Raw genomic sequence first — 17657 nt, forward strand, 5'->3', positions numbered from 1 at the left:
TTTAACGGATAAAAATAGATAACAATTTAATGAAAAAATATACATACATACATACTATCACGCCTGTATCCCATGAAGGGGTAAGCAGAGCACATGAAACTTCTCAAGTTTCAGTGCCACTCTTGGCAAATAAGGGGCTGAAAGAAAACGAAACTGTGACTGTGTGTGAAAAAATATAAAATAAACCAATGTAGATAATTTGTAGATTGAAATCAATGGGTAAATACATTCAGATCCCCTAAAGTCAATGTTGCCTCGTGTCATCATAATTTGGGACACCCACAAAACTGACAGCGAGTTATTTCTTGTTAACAACTTACGCTAATTGGGGGTCCCAAATTCTGAAAATGCCCGTTTGGTGGTCGAGGACCTTGGGCAGGTATGGAGAAAGAAACGTTAATGCTGTTAGGTTGTCGTAACTGTCGAGAACATCACTACATGGTCTACAAGTTTAATGTATTTGAAAACTTATTCTAAATTTTAATTTCCTTTGTAATGTGTATACTTTCCGTGGTATCATTCGGTATGGCCCTGACGGAAGATCAGCGTTGGCCACCCAGGCTAACACCATGCTGAGTCAGGACCATCTTCATGGCAACTATTGGTACCTACTTACCTTTTTGTGATGTTATGTGTGTAAATAATTCTCTGTTGTTGATCTGTATTTGTGTGTGTCTTTTTTGTATTATTTTGCCATGAATAAAAATATTTCTATTTCTATTTCTTAAAAATATTCAAGGACAGGAACCACTTGTGCTTCCTTCAACACTTGTGATGGTGACTGTATCAAACCCAAGTAAAATATGTAATTTGTAAAAAAAAAATATTAAAAGAAGAAGATACATACAAACAAGTCGCTCCTAACATTCCCACACAAATGTGTCCACGCATCTGCTAATGCTATCTAAATCTAGATTTTAACGAACCAGTCCACGTCTAGTTTTTCTAGGCACCTGGCGTTGCCATGACTTGCTCTCGCTACTGAAGAACAGGTTTCCCGGCATTTCATCTAAGCCTAGAGATAATGTTCAATTATAGGAATACAAAGTGTAGATCGAAGGGCTATTTTATGAGATGAAAGAAAAAGGGCATGAGGAATTTATGATCTTTTATTACGTACCTGGGGGCCGATTTTTGAGTCTCACGCGTTCGAATTCAGAAAATTGTCACTGAAAATAATAGGCAATTCACCGTTTTCAAGTTTTCAACCGGTATTTTATACGATACATAATAAAAACAAGTACATAATACTTAATAACTAGTACACCAAATAGGATGCCACTCAGCGAATACCGTGTCTTATAGACGCGACACTGGTTTTCAGGGCACCCAGAAAATTAATAACTAGTGACAGTGAGACTCAAAAATCGGCCCCCTGTTCCTAGATATAGGGTAGGTACAGGTACATAATAAATCTTGTCTATTCTGAAGTAAAGAAATATCTCTTAAGCTCATTTTGAGCTTTTTAAATATAACCACAAATATACAACAACAAATAAATTTTCTATAAGCGATCAACTTTCATAGTGTTGTGTTCCTGCCGAGTAAGGCTGCCAGAGCTCAACGAGGGTGCGGTATGCTGGTGACGGAAGGACCTACGCACGAAACTAATTTGTTCTGTCCATTGTCCTTTGAGTCGTCGGCAACCCGAACCCTCCTTAGAACTTGTACACTCCTTTTTGCTGTGTACTTAACACAGCAAAAAGGAATTGTACAAGTTTCTAATGAGTTGCCAACGCACATGTGACACTCCTTGAATTATAGGCGTCCATAGGTTACGGTGACTGCTTTCCATCAGGCGGACCGTATGCTTGTTTGCCAACGACGTAGAATTAAAAAAAAATAACTTTAACGCACCTTCTTACACCTTCCAGGAAACTTTGCATGCCGTTTGTAATCCCAAAGTGTTGGAAGCATTTTTTTGTGTTTTTTAAGTAGGTAAATAAGACATTTATAATGCCAATGACTCACTTTGTCTAGTTCAAGTTGGTGCAGATGCAGACTGACTTTATAAATGTTTAATAAATCTCCAAATGCTTAAAAATTAATGCAAAAAGGTGCCGTTCGTTCGCTCCTTGCCGTTATTATTCTAATTTTATCAAAATAAATTCATACAGTCCGTTCCCATTTCTTTTTCATCTCATCTCGTAATCAAAACTACCTGCTAAAAATACTCGCAGTTGAAAACAAGTTTTTGGGTAACGGAATGTTTATAAAATGCATCGTAATGCATGAAAGGATTAACGTTTGCTTCATTTCTTCAGTAGGATTATGTTATTGATAGTTACGTTTTACAATTGACAAATCTGTGGCCCGTTTTACAACACTACGAGTTACAAATTACAAGCGGATTTTTTTTTCAAGTTGTCATAATATAATACAACATTTAGAAAACGACTTAAATTTTAAGATTTGTAATTTGTAGCAAATTATTTTTTATTTTATTAAATCTCGTAGCGTGTTGCACTAGTTGGTAGAAAATAAATAAATGTTTTATTTTATTTGTATGTCGAACTAGTCTAGGCCAAAATATATCAAATTCAACATTTCATCGGTACCTACCTAGTACCTATTTGATCATAGTATGTATTGGTTAAAAAATACGTAGGTCACTTTCATATTAATTTGTTAAAAATAATCTGATGCACCCATAATAATTTTAATTAAAAAACAGAGCAGCTATCCATTTAATAGCAGTGTGCAGTCGATCTCAAATGTAACGAAATTGAGCAATTTTTCACACGCGTGGGAACTTCAGTGTTATTTGATAGGTCTTTAATTATAGGCTTGTAAATGGAATCTGCTGATTATGCATAAAAATAGTCATGTTTCATAATGAGTAGGTACTTGCTTATTATGATATCTAGATATCAAATATTGCTGCTTATATTTTGACTGATTGCAGGAAGATATAACAAAATAAATAGCTTTGTAAACAATGTTTTGTTTAGACATAATTATCGGAGCGCCCAAAGTGCACAAAAATATTTGAATAAAATATCGTATCTAACGAAATAAACTTGCATTACAATTTCAACAAAACGGTGTTTTGATAATAATATAAGAGACCTTTCTTGTAGTATTCTCGTCACCCTTAATCTAAATCAAATCGGTAAATACTTCCCGTCAGCTTCTTTGATATATCTTTTGTCCCTACTTCATTCACTGCGTGAGAAAGTATTTTTTAGGCATTTTTACTCGTAATTCTATAAAAAGCAAAATCGTGTCTTAGAATGCGCTTCTGTAACTGAAGATTCGTGTCTTGCTGTCGATCTTATTTGTGACATATACAGGGTGACTTTTAAAGGGTTCAAAAACAATGCCTTAAGTGACGACGTGACGATAAAAAATATAAATCTATTTTTTTTACTGTAAAAAACAAGTCGACTGTGGGATACGTGGTTAAATTGTGGCGTAGGCGAGAGCCTGGTAACCTGTCACTGCAATGTCACAATTTTCGTTTTCTTTCAACCCCTTTTTGCCAAGAGTGGCACTGAAACTTGAGTGGTTCATGTGCTCTGCCTACCCCTTTATGGGATACAGGCGTGATTGTATGTATGTATGTAAAAAACAAGTTCTCATTTTAAAATACTTACTTCTCAATTTTATATCTTCAGGGTCACAGAAAATGTACTTTCAAAATTGTTAGCAGTTTATATCGCGTTTTCATTCGACTTTACGATACTTTTATGCTAAAAAAAAATATTTTACTTATATTGCCCAATTCACCTACATATATATTTGCAAAGAATGAGGTTATATTGAAGCTTGGTCGTTTAAAAAGTTGTTTTCAATTTTAAACTTTTAAACATGGTTAAAAACTAAAGTGCTTTACTTACGTGCCTAATTATGTAATTGTAAGATGATTAATTGATTAAACAAATATTTATATTGTAAACGGTTTATTTTTAATAAAAACAAGTTTGAATTTGAATTAGGTAAAAATAATTATGACACTTATAGCACCTCATAGTTGGAAGATGAGAGATCTATTTAATAAATAAAAATAAATAAAATAAAAATAAAAATCATTTATTTCAGAAGACAGGTTCCATAATATGGTTAGTAGCTCTAAAACTTAATAACTATGTTAGATTAATTTAATAAATAAATAAATTATTTGAAGAAAAAATCGTGTTTTTAGGTACCTACAACTTTATTTTAGTAGCTATTTCGGACATTATTACACAATGTATTTATGTTCATATAGTTTAGCTATATCTGTTGGAAAGTACAGACTATATGAGAAGTCGTATAATAAATCTCTATACATCTACAAGGAAGTTAACGTTACAGTGTTGTGTTAAGAGCCCGCTTAAGTAACAGAGCTTACGGAATTATGCTGCAAACATATAATATAGGTTAGTTAAACAAGATAAGATTTTTGTAGGTGCCTCCATCTCCATTTAAGATGATAACCATGGTTAGTAGTTTAAGTTTAAAAACTTTACTACACGAATGGTTAACGTTAAAAATGGCGTCTGAAATTTGAATTTCCTAACTTCCATTATCACAAGACCACAAAGCCGTCTTGGTAAGAAGATACAGATATATAAACATTTGTTTTGTTTATATTTATTTATTTTCTTATTTCAAGTATAGATATAGGTTACTCAAGCGACACTATTTTCCTTGAGGCTTTGGCATGAGTCTGTGACGCTACTGGGTACGTCACGGTAAATGTATATTTTTTTGCTTCTAGTATTATTACTTACGTAACCATTTGGGGGCGCCGTTTACTTTCTCCATACAAATACATATATCCATATTATCCATACAACATAATTTTACGTGTCGTTTACTATCAAGTTACGTATTCTAAAACGTTATAAATTCAAGGCAGAGAGTCAGGTAAGCCGCTTATTACCAAATTGATTGGGTATTTTTTGATTATTCGTGTCAATTGTCACAAAAATTTCCTGTCAAATGTTATGTCAAAACAAAAGGTATTCAGAAACGCTAGCTAGTGCCGGGTGTGTCTGAATGGGCCGTACGAGGCCGCAAATATTTCAGACCGGTTCTGGAGTACGGCACAGTAAACATACGCACGAGAGCTTCGGTCAAAAAACTCATTAATGATTATCATTTTAATTTTTCTTATTTTTTTTGCCGTTTCGGAAAGAATTATTAATTTATTATTATGATTTTAGAATTCGTCATAGCGGTAGTATGTTGTTAGGTACGTATATCGTCACTAGGTACCTTTAAAAAATCTCGTATCTCAAGCTGTTCCTCAAAGTTAAAACGCAGTAAGACTATTCCATACATACTTACTACAAGTTTCTTTTCATTGACAGACAAAGATATGTTTTTTTTATGGGATAGGAGGCAAACGAGCAGACAGGTTGCCTGATGGTAAGCGATCACCGCCGCCCATGGACACCCGAAACACCAGAGGTGTTGGAGGTGCGTTGCCGGCCGGTGTACAAGTTTTTTTAAAGTAGTGCCGATATGTAATTTTATACGTGTTTTTTGCTGAAGAAATAAAATGATTTTCATGAATCGCTCATAGAAATGTCTGTAATACATATGGATATGGCTGAACATGTATAGGTCAATTTTTTTTATTAAGAGGGAGGGTCTGTACAAAATTGGCGCAATTTTACAAATATTTCTGAAAAATTTACATCCTATAAATTGGAAGAGAGGTTGGCTAGTAGAGATAATAAAGTTTAAATAACAGTACTTACTTAAGACGATACAGGAGGGGTCAATTCTCCATAAAAATGCTCTCGACTATTTCCTCCCTGGTTTTTGAAGATAGAGCAATGATTTTTTCAACACAGATTTTTTTTTATCTGTGTCGGACCGTTTTGATTTTCTTGATATTTTTATTTTTAAAGACGCTAGAGCCAATCAAAAATTTCCATAAACGGTCTTTTTCATTATGGCGCAAAAAAGGTGTGATACTCAAGGTAACAAATAGCCAAAAAAACTAAACGGTCCGACACAAATTATTTCATTGTTATTCAGATTCTTAAATTTCGTTCCGATTGATTAAGTTTTGAAGGACGAAACAGTCGAGAGTGAAACCTCGATTTTTAAGATTTTTTCGCAATATATTTTAACTGAGTTGTTCTTAATGGATTTTTTTAAATAATCTAGTTAATAACACTAGTATATTAAACTAGAATTCCCACATTGAAAGAGGGGCTCCTTTCCATTTTAGCATTTTCGCTGCTGTAGCGTCTTAAAATAAAACAGATTACTGCGTTTCTCGCGATACTGTGCCATCTGCCTCTGTGCGATGAAGCTGCATTTAAACCTTTAGAAACTGTCTATGTTTTGATATTTATTGAGATAAGAAGAGACATAGATAGTAGTGCTATATATCTACAAGAGTAAACGTACAAGTAATGACTAATCAAAATCATATTTATAATTTTCCAATATCGCTTCTGTTTACATATTCTCATGTAGGAGACAAGATTTATCGTGAAGGCTAAACTTACTTTCATAGTTGTTAAAATAAGACCCATTAATTCAGCAAAATTAAATAAGAGTTGCACATCATTATTGAATTCAATCTGTCTGCCGTTTGACTATGAGTATATGATTAATCACAGTTTTATATCACATTACATCAAAAATACTTTATTTAAATAATAAAAATTGATTTCAAAATATGTAAATTAATTTTCCGATCACGATATACATTTCATCCTGTATAACTAACTAGACCACCCACGAAGCCGTTGAAATATTAAAATGCCGCTATAAATAAGTACATTATGGTTCACCAGTCAAATCCAGTGTAATGAACAAAATCTGTTTTCTGTATCACATGACTATACTTCGATCTTTATACTCTATTCTTAAGACGCTAAAGGAGCGAAAATGCTAAAATGGAAAGGCCCCCTTTCAATTTGGGAATTTTAGTTTAATTTACTAGTGTTGCTAACTAGATTTGTCGAAAAAAAATTGTCCATTAGGAACAACTCAGTTAAAAGATATTGGGAAAAAATCTTTAAAATCGAGGTTCCGCTTTCAACTGTTTCGTCCTTCAAAACTTAATCAATCGTAACGAAATTTGAGATTCTGAGTAACAATGAAATAATCTGTGTCGGACCGTTTAGGTTTTTGGCTAATTGTCACCAATTTTGAACACCACACCTTTTTTAACGCCATAATCAATAAGGCCGTTTTTGGAAATTTTTGATGGGCTCTAGCGTCTGTAAAAATAAGAATATCAAAAAAATCAAAACGGTCTGACACAGATGAAAATAATAATAATCTCTGTTGAAAACATCATTGCTCTATCTTCAAAAACCAGGGAGGAAATAGTCGAGAGCGTTTGTATGAAGAATTGACCCCTCCTGTATCGTCTTAAACACTATTCTTATTAAAAATAAAGACTCTTTCACACAAACAAAATCTGCTTTCTGAATCACACGCCTATATTTTAGATCATTTTGAGCATTATTTTAGGAACTTAAAGTTTATATTGGAATAACAAATTGAGAGGACTCTTTCACAGAAGATCCTTGAACAAGGCCGCTTTGAATGAATCTCGATTATTTCCGGTGGTTACTTTCATAGAAATATGTAGTTATGTGATAATGTGTCTTATTGTAGAGATGTAGAGTCAAAGTTTGATGAAATTGGTGGAAATGAGTCGCCTGGAGCGAACACGATTTGAGCAACGTCTCAGTGTTAATAAAAAGGTTAACGTAAAATAGTGAGTAGGTATTTTCTCTAAGGGAACGTACCTAAACTACGTGACACGTTTAGGGAGGGGGGGGGTAGCTTATGCTTATGCGGGGGCAAAATTTCTTGTCACGTAACCTGTGGAATATTGGCCCAGCCGTGGCCAGCAGTGGGACGCATATATAGGCTGGTGATGATGATGAAGGTTATGAGATGAAAATCATTGTTTAAAGGCCGGAAAGAAAAATGACAAACACGCGTCATTAAAATCAAATGTTAAATTTGATATAGACACACGAATATTTATTGACAACTTTCTGCAAAAGTTGATTCAAAACTTCATTTATAAATACTACGTGAAAACTAAAGGGTGGGGGGGGGGGGATATGGCATATACTACGCTTGGTCACCCAGGGAGGAGGGGGCGGGGCAAAAAAAAAAGGTCACGTAGTTTGGGTGTTCCCTAAATTAAATGATGTATTTTTAAAATGTATTAAAACAGTTCTAGAAACATTATGATTATCAGTCGAATTCTTTTAAAGTGCCACAGGCTAACGTATGTGGATGATCAACATGCGAAAGTCTCCTCTTTTCACTTTGGTTAGTCGAGTTTTTGCATAGGTAGTAGATTAAGTCGAATTAACTAATACATAATAACACTACAATTAGTGTCTTAGCCTGACTATTCAAGTCTTCCATTGACTTTGGATCGGTTAAAGAGTACCCTTTTCTTTACAAAAATCGACGATAAAAATCGTAATCAAAATTCGTCATATCAAATTCTACAAAACAAAAAAAAATAATTCGTCCCAAACACAATTGACCTTGTGACGATTGAGGAATTCGAAAAACGTCGAATGCGACCGTTATTCAGTGATTCTCGATTATCCCAAAAAAAGGTCTTATATCCGACTAACTCCTAAGAAACTTAAGCTATTTATAAAATAATGAAAAAGCATTGATTGTAAACAAACGTCCAGAGACAGACATACCCGTTTGACGTCTAAAGCCGTGACGAATTTCTCTGCCAAGCCAAAATGACTACAAAAATATAGTCTGTAAAAGACCAAAAGGGTTATATTATCTTAGTATGTTGTTTACAGTCTGGTTGTCGACAAAGGGACATAAGATACAGGTGAAGTGACCTGTTAGTGCATTCCCTGTGACTTCTGTAAACTTATATGGGTAACGTGTAGGTTTCGGTAAGGTAGAATAGAAACTGTAGAGATACTTTTTTGGTACCTACTATCAAAATTCACCCTGTATGTTAAAATAAGCCAACTTAAATAATTTATTTATTTTTGTAGGTTAATTTAGAAATAATGCCAGAAAATAAAAAATGTTTATACCTTAGTTCTTTGTTTAGAGAACAAGAACTGCAGCGCCCCCAAATGGTAGGTACAGTCGAGTTCATAAATAAGTATACATTTTTTAGGGTTCCGTAGTCAACTAGGAACCCTTATTAGGGTTCCGTAGTCAACTAGGAACCCTTATAAGGGTTCCGTAGTCAACTAGGAACCCTTATTAGGGTTCCGTAGTCAACTAGGAACCCTTATAGTTTCGCCATATCTGTCTGTCCGTCTGTCCGTCCGTCCGCAGATAATCTCAGTAACCGTAAGCACTAGAAAGCTGAAATTTGGTACCAATATGTATATCAATCACGCCAACAAAGTGCAAAAATAAAAAATGGAAAAAAATGTTTTATCAGGGTACCCCCCTACATGTAAAGTGGGGGCTGATACTTTTTTTCATTCCAACCCCAACGTGTGATATATTGTTGGATAGGTATTAAAAAATGAATAAGGGTTTACTAAGATCGTTTTTTGATAATATTAATATTTTCGTAAATAATCGCTCCTAAAGGAAAAAAAAAGTGCGTCCTCCCCCTCTAACTTTTGAACCATATATTTAAAAAATATGAAAAAAATCACAAAAGTAGAACTTTATAAATACTTTCTAGGAAAATTGTTTTGAACTTGATAGGTTCCGTAGTTTTTGAGAAAAATACGGAAAACTACGGAACCCTACACTGAGCGTGGCCCGACATGCTCTTGGCCGGCTTTTCACCTAATTGCAACGAACTAAGGTGAAGAAATGTACACATATTTATGAACTCGGACTGAAAGAGTTCTCGAAAGGACAAATGACATATTTCTTTATTTTAATATCACGATATCATGTCAATACACATTTAAAAATATACAGGGTGGGGCCTGTAACAAAAGCAAAAAATTAAACTGTAGGCTATACTCCTTAAACTGACCAACATTTGTTCAGTGAGTTTTAAAAATTATGAAGTGTTTAAATTTTTAATTTCTCATACAAAATAAATATTAGCTTCAATGTACGCCATTATTGTTGTCATTGACGTTGTCTGTCACACTTTAGACTTAACAGAATTCGCAATACATTACCTCTTAGAAAAAACTTTCAAGGGTGATAAAAATCAAAACACAAGTTATTTTTAAAAGTCGCTGAACAAATGTTGATCAGTATAAGGAGAATAGCCTACAGTTTAATTTTTTGCTTTTGTTACAGGCCCCACTCTGTATAGGCAGCATCAATGTAGTTATGTTGGCGCAAAAAAATTGAGGTGCGATTCTTAGTATCAAGATTGTAAATGCTATACAAATAATCATTGCCGGAATTAAAGATCGGCACAGTGTGCCATATCACCCTAGTAGCGTATCACATAATAAGCTATATTCTTTAAAATCACTGTGCACCATTAGTTTATCACCCAATAAGCTTCACCGTTTAACCATACACGGCGGTGCGCGTGGGCCCGTGACCCCGCCACCCACGCGAACCTGTATGTCACCGCGTGTTCGTTGACCATAGATGATGAAATCATAATTTACTAATAAGTCATAATCATTTTTGAACCGTTTTAATCATATTTTAACCGCCTTCCAAATCTCAAGGGAAGGGGTTCTCAATTCGTCTGTACTTTTTTTTATGTTTGTTCCTCGATATCTCCTCGATAACTCTGATTTTTGTATTTTATAAGGAACAGCATGCATTTACGTACGGAACAGTGACATTTAGTGCAGTGGAACTGCTGATGATGGTCAGAACGGAACTCCTCAAATCTGAACGGCACACTTATAGTGACTTTGGTATTTTTATAAGAACAGCATGCATATAAGCCCAGAACAGTGACATTTGGTGCAGTGGAACTGCTGATGAAGAGCGAGCCGCCCCTGATTAGAGTTCCGTTCTGATAATCATTCTCATCTGTAAGTACTTCAGAATCATCCAGATTTCAAAATTGGTTCAGAAATTAATTACGGAGATATCGAATAACAAACATTAAAAAATATACAGACGAATTGATAACATAATCCAACATTTGAAAGTATTTATCATCCGGAACCCCAAAGGAAGGCGGTTTTTTTTTCTTAAAAATTATTTAGCTCCCTATAACTCTTTTGAAGGCATGGATGTCTATCCTCATCATCAAGTAAACGCTGCAAGCAAGCAATTAACGATGTAAGCAAGGTAGCCTAGCGGGTTTACTGACGATTCGCCAAAAAACGTTTCCCAAAGTTTCACATCCCAAACTATTATTCCCAAATTATCATTTCCCAAATAAACGTTTGGCAAAACAACTAATCGCAAATTGACATTTAGCAAAACTTTTTTTGGCAAGTATTTGTTTCCCAAAATATTTACTTGGTCAAATTTCATTTTACCAAATATTATTTAGTCAAAGGTATTGTTAGGCAAAATTTCCATTTCCCAATATATTGTAATTAAATGGCGCACTAGAAATTTGTTTGTTGATTTTATACTTTGTGTCCAAGATTTGTGTGAAATAATGTGTATGTCGTACTTTTTTCCTCCTGCTGCAAATGTCAAGGATGACATTTTCACTTACATGTCCGGATACATTTTATTAAAAAGAAACCTTATGTTTTCAAAACCATTATGTTCTATTAATTTTTAATTACTTTAAAAAGCCATTTCCGGTTTGCTCACTGTCAACCTAACACGCTCCTCCTCGCTTCGCTCGTCGTCGCACCTAAACTGACCCTGTCGCACACGAGTTTTCTGTTACAATACTAATAAAATTATTTCATTACATTTATGCCTTGTAATATTTATTGTCAAACGTGGTTTTGCATGGTGTAATTTGTAGAAACATTTTTTGACAAAAAAATAGTTGACAAAATAATTTTGTCCAGTAATTAATTTGACAAAAATAAAGTTGAGCAAACTTTTCTAGTCCAACTGAAGCCTTGGGAATAAAACTGAAATTATCATTTGACAATTTTAAGTTAAAGGCAAAAAAATCTTTTAAATAAATAAATTAAATAAAAAAAGTAAATTAAATTAATCCCTTAGAAATGAAAATGCAAATGCCTAAATATTTTCGAAATTTGCGATGTGACATTTTGACCAAACATGTTTTTGGGATATAAGTTTTGCCATTAAAAACGTTTGCGAAATAAAGTTTTGTCTAAATAAAATTTGACTAAGTAAAATTGTGCCAAATGATAATTTGACCAAACAAATTCATTGCGAAACATACCTTTGCCAAACAATACTTTGGGAAATGAAACTATTGCGATATGATTATTGGGAAATGAAATTTGACGAAACGTTTTTTGGCGAAACGACAGGACACCTAGCCTAGCGGTAAGTTGTACGTGCGACTTTCGTTCCGGAGGGCGCGGGTTCGAACTCCGGCTCGCACCAATGAGTTTTTCGGAATTTATGTGCGAAATGTCATTTGATATTTGCCAGTCGATTTTCGGTGAAGGAAAACATCGTGAGTCGTGAGGAAACCGGAGTAATTCCATTAAGGTCTAGTTTACCCTTCGGGTTGGAAGGTCAGATGGCAGTCGCTTTTGTAAAAACTAGTGTCTACGCCAAATCTTGGGATTAGTTGTCATAGCGAACCCCAGGCTCCCATGAGCCGTGGCAAAATGCCGGGATAACGCAAGGAGGATGATGGTCTTGCTCCAAAAGTGTTTAGGTAGGTGTATTATTTTCTTATTCAAAATCCGTTTCTTCTACTAGGTAACCGTGGCTTCTCAAATAAATTACATACCAAGCTTTGAACTTACGCCTGACCTTTAGAAATATGCAGACTAATATATCTTATATTTTCCCAGGACTTCATAAAAATGATAACTAAATGAACAACATGGGTTGTCTATTGTTTGCCCGACAGTCATTTAACATAATATTCATTTGCCCGAATCTAACTTGCCTGAATTTCATTTGCCCGAATGATTTGTTTACCATAAAAATCATATGACATACTCGTTGTTTATCCGAATATTACCTTCCATAATCATACAATGCCATACTATTTGTTAGTCATATTATTAAGTGCAATAATATGGTTTCATATAATATTCAAACGCCATAAGCAATTATTGCCATATTAATTGTTGCCCATATTATTACCTAACCTAACCTACTTTCTGATAGCAATTTCATTTTCCAGGGGTCACAGTTCTAACCTAACCTAACCTACTTTTCCAGCAGTTTCATTCTCCAGGGGTCACAGTTCTAACCTAACCTAACCTACTTTCTGATAGCAGTTTCATTTTCCAGGGGGTCGCAGTTCTAACCTAACCTAACCTACTGTCTGATAGTATTTTCATTTTCCGGGGGGTCACAGTTCTAACCTAACCTAACCTACTTTTCAAGCAGTTTCCTTTTCCAGAGGTTCACAGTTCTAACCTAACCTAACCTACTTTCTGATAGCAGTTTCATTTTCCAGGGGGTCACAGTTCTAACCTAACCTAACCTACTTTCTGATAGCAGTTTCATTCTCTAGTCCTTCTAGTACCTATTATAGTAGTTTTCGATTCTGCCAAAGCACATTATGGAAATTGACTTTTCTGGACGCTAATTTGTATGACAAATGATGGTATGGAATGTGGTAATTACGGATTTCGATGATTCTGACAAATGACATTATGGAAACTGACTTTATGGGAAACAAAGTTTCTGGCACTAGATTAATATAGTAAACAATGATTATGGCATAAGATGTTATGAGAAACAATATTATGATTGTTGAATAGGATGGCAAATAAAATTATGGCAAATGAAATTCTGGCAAATGGGGGTATCCCAACAACATGAGTTATATATCAGAATCGCCCATGAAAATTCATAACTGAATAATGTAATTAGTAGTGTAAGTACTAAATAGCTTACACGATTTTAACTGCCTGATTATACTCCATCCTTTACCCTCACATTATGCGAGAGCAGGATGGAGGATGTGCGTGTGAATATACATTTTTTCCAATACATACCTGACTAGCGAATGCTCGATCAGAAAGAGAACAAAAAATGCCCCATGGAATGTTATTGTAAAAAGGCAAATCGGAATTTGCTAGCCTTTCGGATTGCAGGCAGTTATACCGATTGAGGACAAAAATATCCTTAGCTTTTTAGGGTTCCGTAGTCAACTAGGAACCCTTATAGTTTCGCCATGTCTGTCTGTCCGTATGTCCGCGGATAATCTCAGTGACCGTTAGCACTAGAAAGCTGAAATTTGGTACCGATATATCAATTACGCCGACAAAGTGGTAAAATAAAAGGTGGAAAAAAATGTTTTGTTAGGGTACCCCCCTACATGTAAAGTGGGGACAGATTTTTTTTTCATTCCAACTCCAACGTGTGATATATTGTTGGATAGGTATTTAAAAATGAATAAGGGTTTACTAAAATCATTTTTTGATAATATTAATATTTTCGGAAATAATCGCTCCTAGAGGAAAAAAAAATGTGCCCCCCCCCTAACTTTTGAACCATAAATTTAACAATACGAAAAAAATCACAAAAGTAGAACTTTATAAAGACTTTCGAAAATTATTTTGAACTTGACATGTTCAGTAGTTTTTGAGAAAAATACGTTAAACTACGAAACCCTACACTGAGCGTGGTCCGACACGCTCGTGGCCGGTTTTTTTTTCAATAGTTATAAAATCAGCTATCTCTATTTGTGAATCTGTTTTTGAATATGGTTGGTTGTATTTGAGTTTATTATGGAGAAAAGGGGCTGTCGAATGTTTGCGTATATCGCGGCCGCATGGGTTTTCATTTCTCTATCGTTCTTCAATTTGTAAACATTATAAACGGGGCGCGGTACCGTGAGACAAGTGCACATATCACTTTACCACATTTCACACAATACCTAACTAATAAGAGGAGAGGGTATTTATCAGGGCGGGGGGGGGGGGGGGTGCTTAAAAGTTTGGGAACCCCTCGAGTAATTTAAAACATTAATCATATACATATTTATATACCTATTTTACATAATTCACATAGGTAGCACCTTGACGACATATTACGTAACAGTTCATGAACATACCTTGACGAGTACTGTGGCCTATTTCACAACAGTCTTTGCCTTTGGCTAGTCTGTGGCCAAGAGTAAGCCCATTTATAATAATAAAAAAAAAAACAGTGACAATTGTCGTCCGACAGTCACACTTCGCCGTTCATTACCTGTTCAACAAGGAAATAATGACACTGAGTAAGGCTTGCAACAGACAGTCTTAAAAATTCATAATCTTAAAAAAAAATTGTATGCAAATTGACAGTTCAAACTGACACTGACAGATGTCAGTGTCAGTTGAACTGTTAATTTGCATACAATTTTTTTTTAAGATTATGAATTTTTAAGACTGTCTGTTGGGAGCCTAACAATGTTACTTATCAGCCCAGATTATTACACGGGCTTAGTAGCTAATGCTTAGTGCGTGTCACTAACACTTGTCACATGCGTGTAAACACATTGTACAATTGCTTAGTATTAGTGCAACTGCGAGTGCGTGAATAGAAGTCGGTTCTGTTTACTAAGCGACAAGTATCTATCGCCCCGGCAAAAAATACTAATACTTGCCACTTTACAAGTGGTGTAAACATTACTGAGAAGTGAAGTTCAACTACTCCAGTGATTAGTTTACTTACTCTAATACCCATGTGTAGACGGCTACTTGCCACTTGTCATTTTGCTGACAAGCTCCAAATCGCTAATACTAATGACAAATACTAAGCCCGTGTAAACCTAGCTATATGCATAGAATTGTCAGTGTCAAGTGTCAATATCACTGTGGTAAAATAGTCCACTGGTGTCGTCATATTTAAGCACGCTTATTAATTTTCAAAGAAACTCATTTGTACGATTTCTTACATGACTTGTTTATAGCTGATGAGAAAAAGACTAACCCAGAGAAATTTGAGCTTTATTTCCTTAACAAAGTGTTGATGATTCTTTAAGGAACTTATAAGAGTATCGGTTTACGTTAACTAAGGAACAAAGTCAGCTATCTTTATGGAGATTAACTCATTATGACACTTTTGTGGTTGCTTTCAAGAAATGGATGTTTTCAGTGTCCGCCGCGTCAGTCAGATCAGCTCGGCGGTCATCATCTTCCTTGCGTTATCCCTGCCACGGCTCATGGGAGCCTGGGGTCCGCTTTGACATCTAATCCCAAGATTTGGCGTAGCCACTAGCTTTTACGAAAGCGACTGCCGTCTGACCTTCCGACCCGAAGGGTAAACTAGACTTATTGGAATTAGTCCGGTTTCCTCACGATGTTTACCTTCACCGAAAAGCGACTGACACAAATATCATAATATTATTTTTTCTGTACAAATAGTGTTTTTTCCGCACTAGTTCTCAAAGCAGTACATTTCTTGTCAGGTCGAAACTTCAAGGGGTCATAATTATGTACTGGGTGGCTAGCCGAATGGCACAATCGCTCACGAAACGCTCACGAAACGAAGCGCTAGTAGATATCTATCTCTATCGCGCTTGCGTATTGGCGCGACAGAGCCAGTGGCGTATCGCTTTCGTTTGGCGTCGGAGAAATGCCATTCGGCTACGGGGCCTGAAAAACCTCGTACGATATACGCGTGAAGAGGGGAATACCTCACTCAAGTCAACACATTCACTTCGGTCGAAGTTAAACTTCTCGTTTCGAATTCCCTCTTTCCCTCTTCAAGTGATTGTATCGTAAAAATTGTATCTCAATCGCACTACAAATCGCAGTAAATGTTAAAAAAAAATCAGCTTTTAAGTGTATTTTTTTCCAAAATCAAATAATTCGTTTGTAAGTAAATCTCATTCCAAGGTATGCAGTTATGCACTCGACACAGTTCTTCATTCACCTTGTCTCAGTATAAATCGGGCCTTCGAAGCCTTACGTCTAAGCTTGTTACGGCGACATACCCGTATCTACTCGTGACCAAGGATCACGATAGGCAATACTTATAAAATACCCACATACCTGACTGCACGTTCAAAATAGTATTTTATACAATCGTGATATAATACACAGCTTTTCAGTCGAGTACCATGTTTAGGCCACGAAGCTTGCTGAGTGGCCTAATAGTACGGTACGAGAGTGAAAAGCTTAAGTATATCACTATTGTATACAATACTTTTTCTACGAGACATGATCTTCATCATCAATGGACGGAAATATCATCATTCAAGTTAAAATTAATGTTAATAGCGTCGTTCACCGTTGTATCAACATCGAATTACCTAGCAACCAATTGTTTGTAATAGTCGTCTCTGATTGGCCGATAACGCGACAGATAAAAAAAAGTGTGCAGATGCAGAAAAATTGGCCAGGTATCGCAAATTAGTATAGAAATTGTATGAAGTTCTATTTTTGAAATTATATCATAATATCTCATTATAGTTGACTTTAGTTAACTATAATTTAACTAAAGTCAACTATAATGAGATATTATAGTTGGGTCGGAACTGCCATAGAGTATCCAACACTGAAAAGTTAGCACTTATAGTTTGGTCTGTGGTGTCCTAATTGACAGATTACAGACGACGAGTAGAAAAACGATCAGTTACCTAACTAAAGTTCCCATTAAGTTCTAACATCATCATGATTCATACGTATTTAAGAGTTGCACACAGAAGATGAATTCATTCATACATTTACTTTTGCAGCTGATAGTACGTTCCCTGGGATACATTATCATTATCAAGCTATCTCTAAGCTCGAATA

The 17657-nt window shown here is 35.3% G+C and overlaps 1 protein-coding gene across 1 annotated transcript in view; it reads left to right on the forward strand.

Annotated features, from left to right (window-relative positions):
• The window catches only part of LOC125233961, a 46705-nt gene that overhangs the window by 5576 nt on the left and 23472 nt on the right, over positions 1 to 17657 (forward strand). The window lies entirely within an intron of this gene.

This window comes from Leguminivora glycinivorella, chromosome 15 (assembly GCF_023078275.1).
Source record: "Leguminivora glycinivorella isolate SPB_JAAS2020 chromosome 15, LegGlyc_1.1, whole genome shotgun sequence".
NCBI lineage: Eukaryota > Metazoa > Arthropoda > Insecta > Lepidoptera > Tortricidae > Leguminivora > Leguminivora glycinivorella.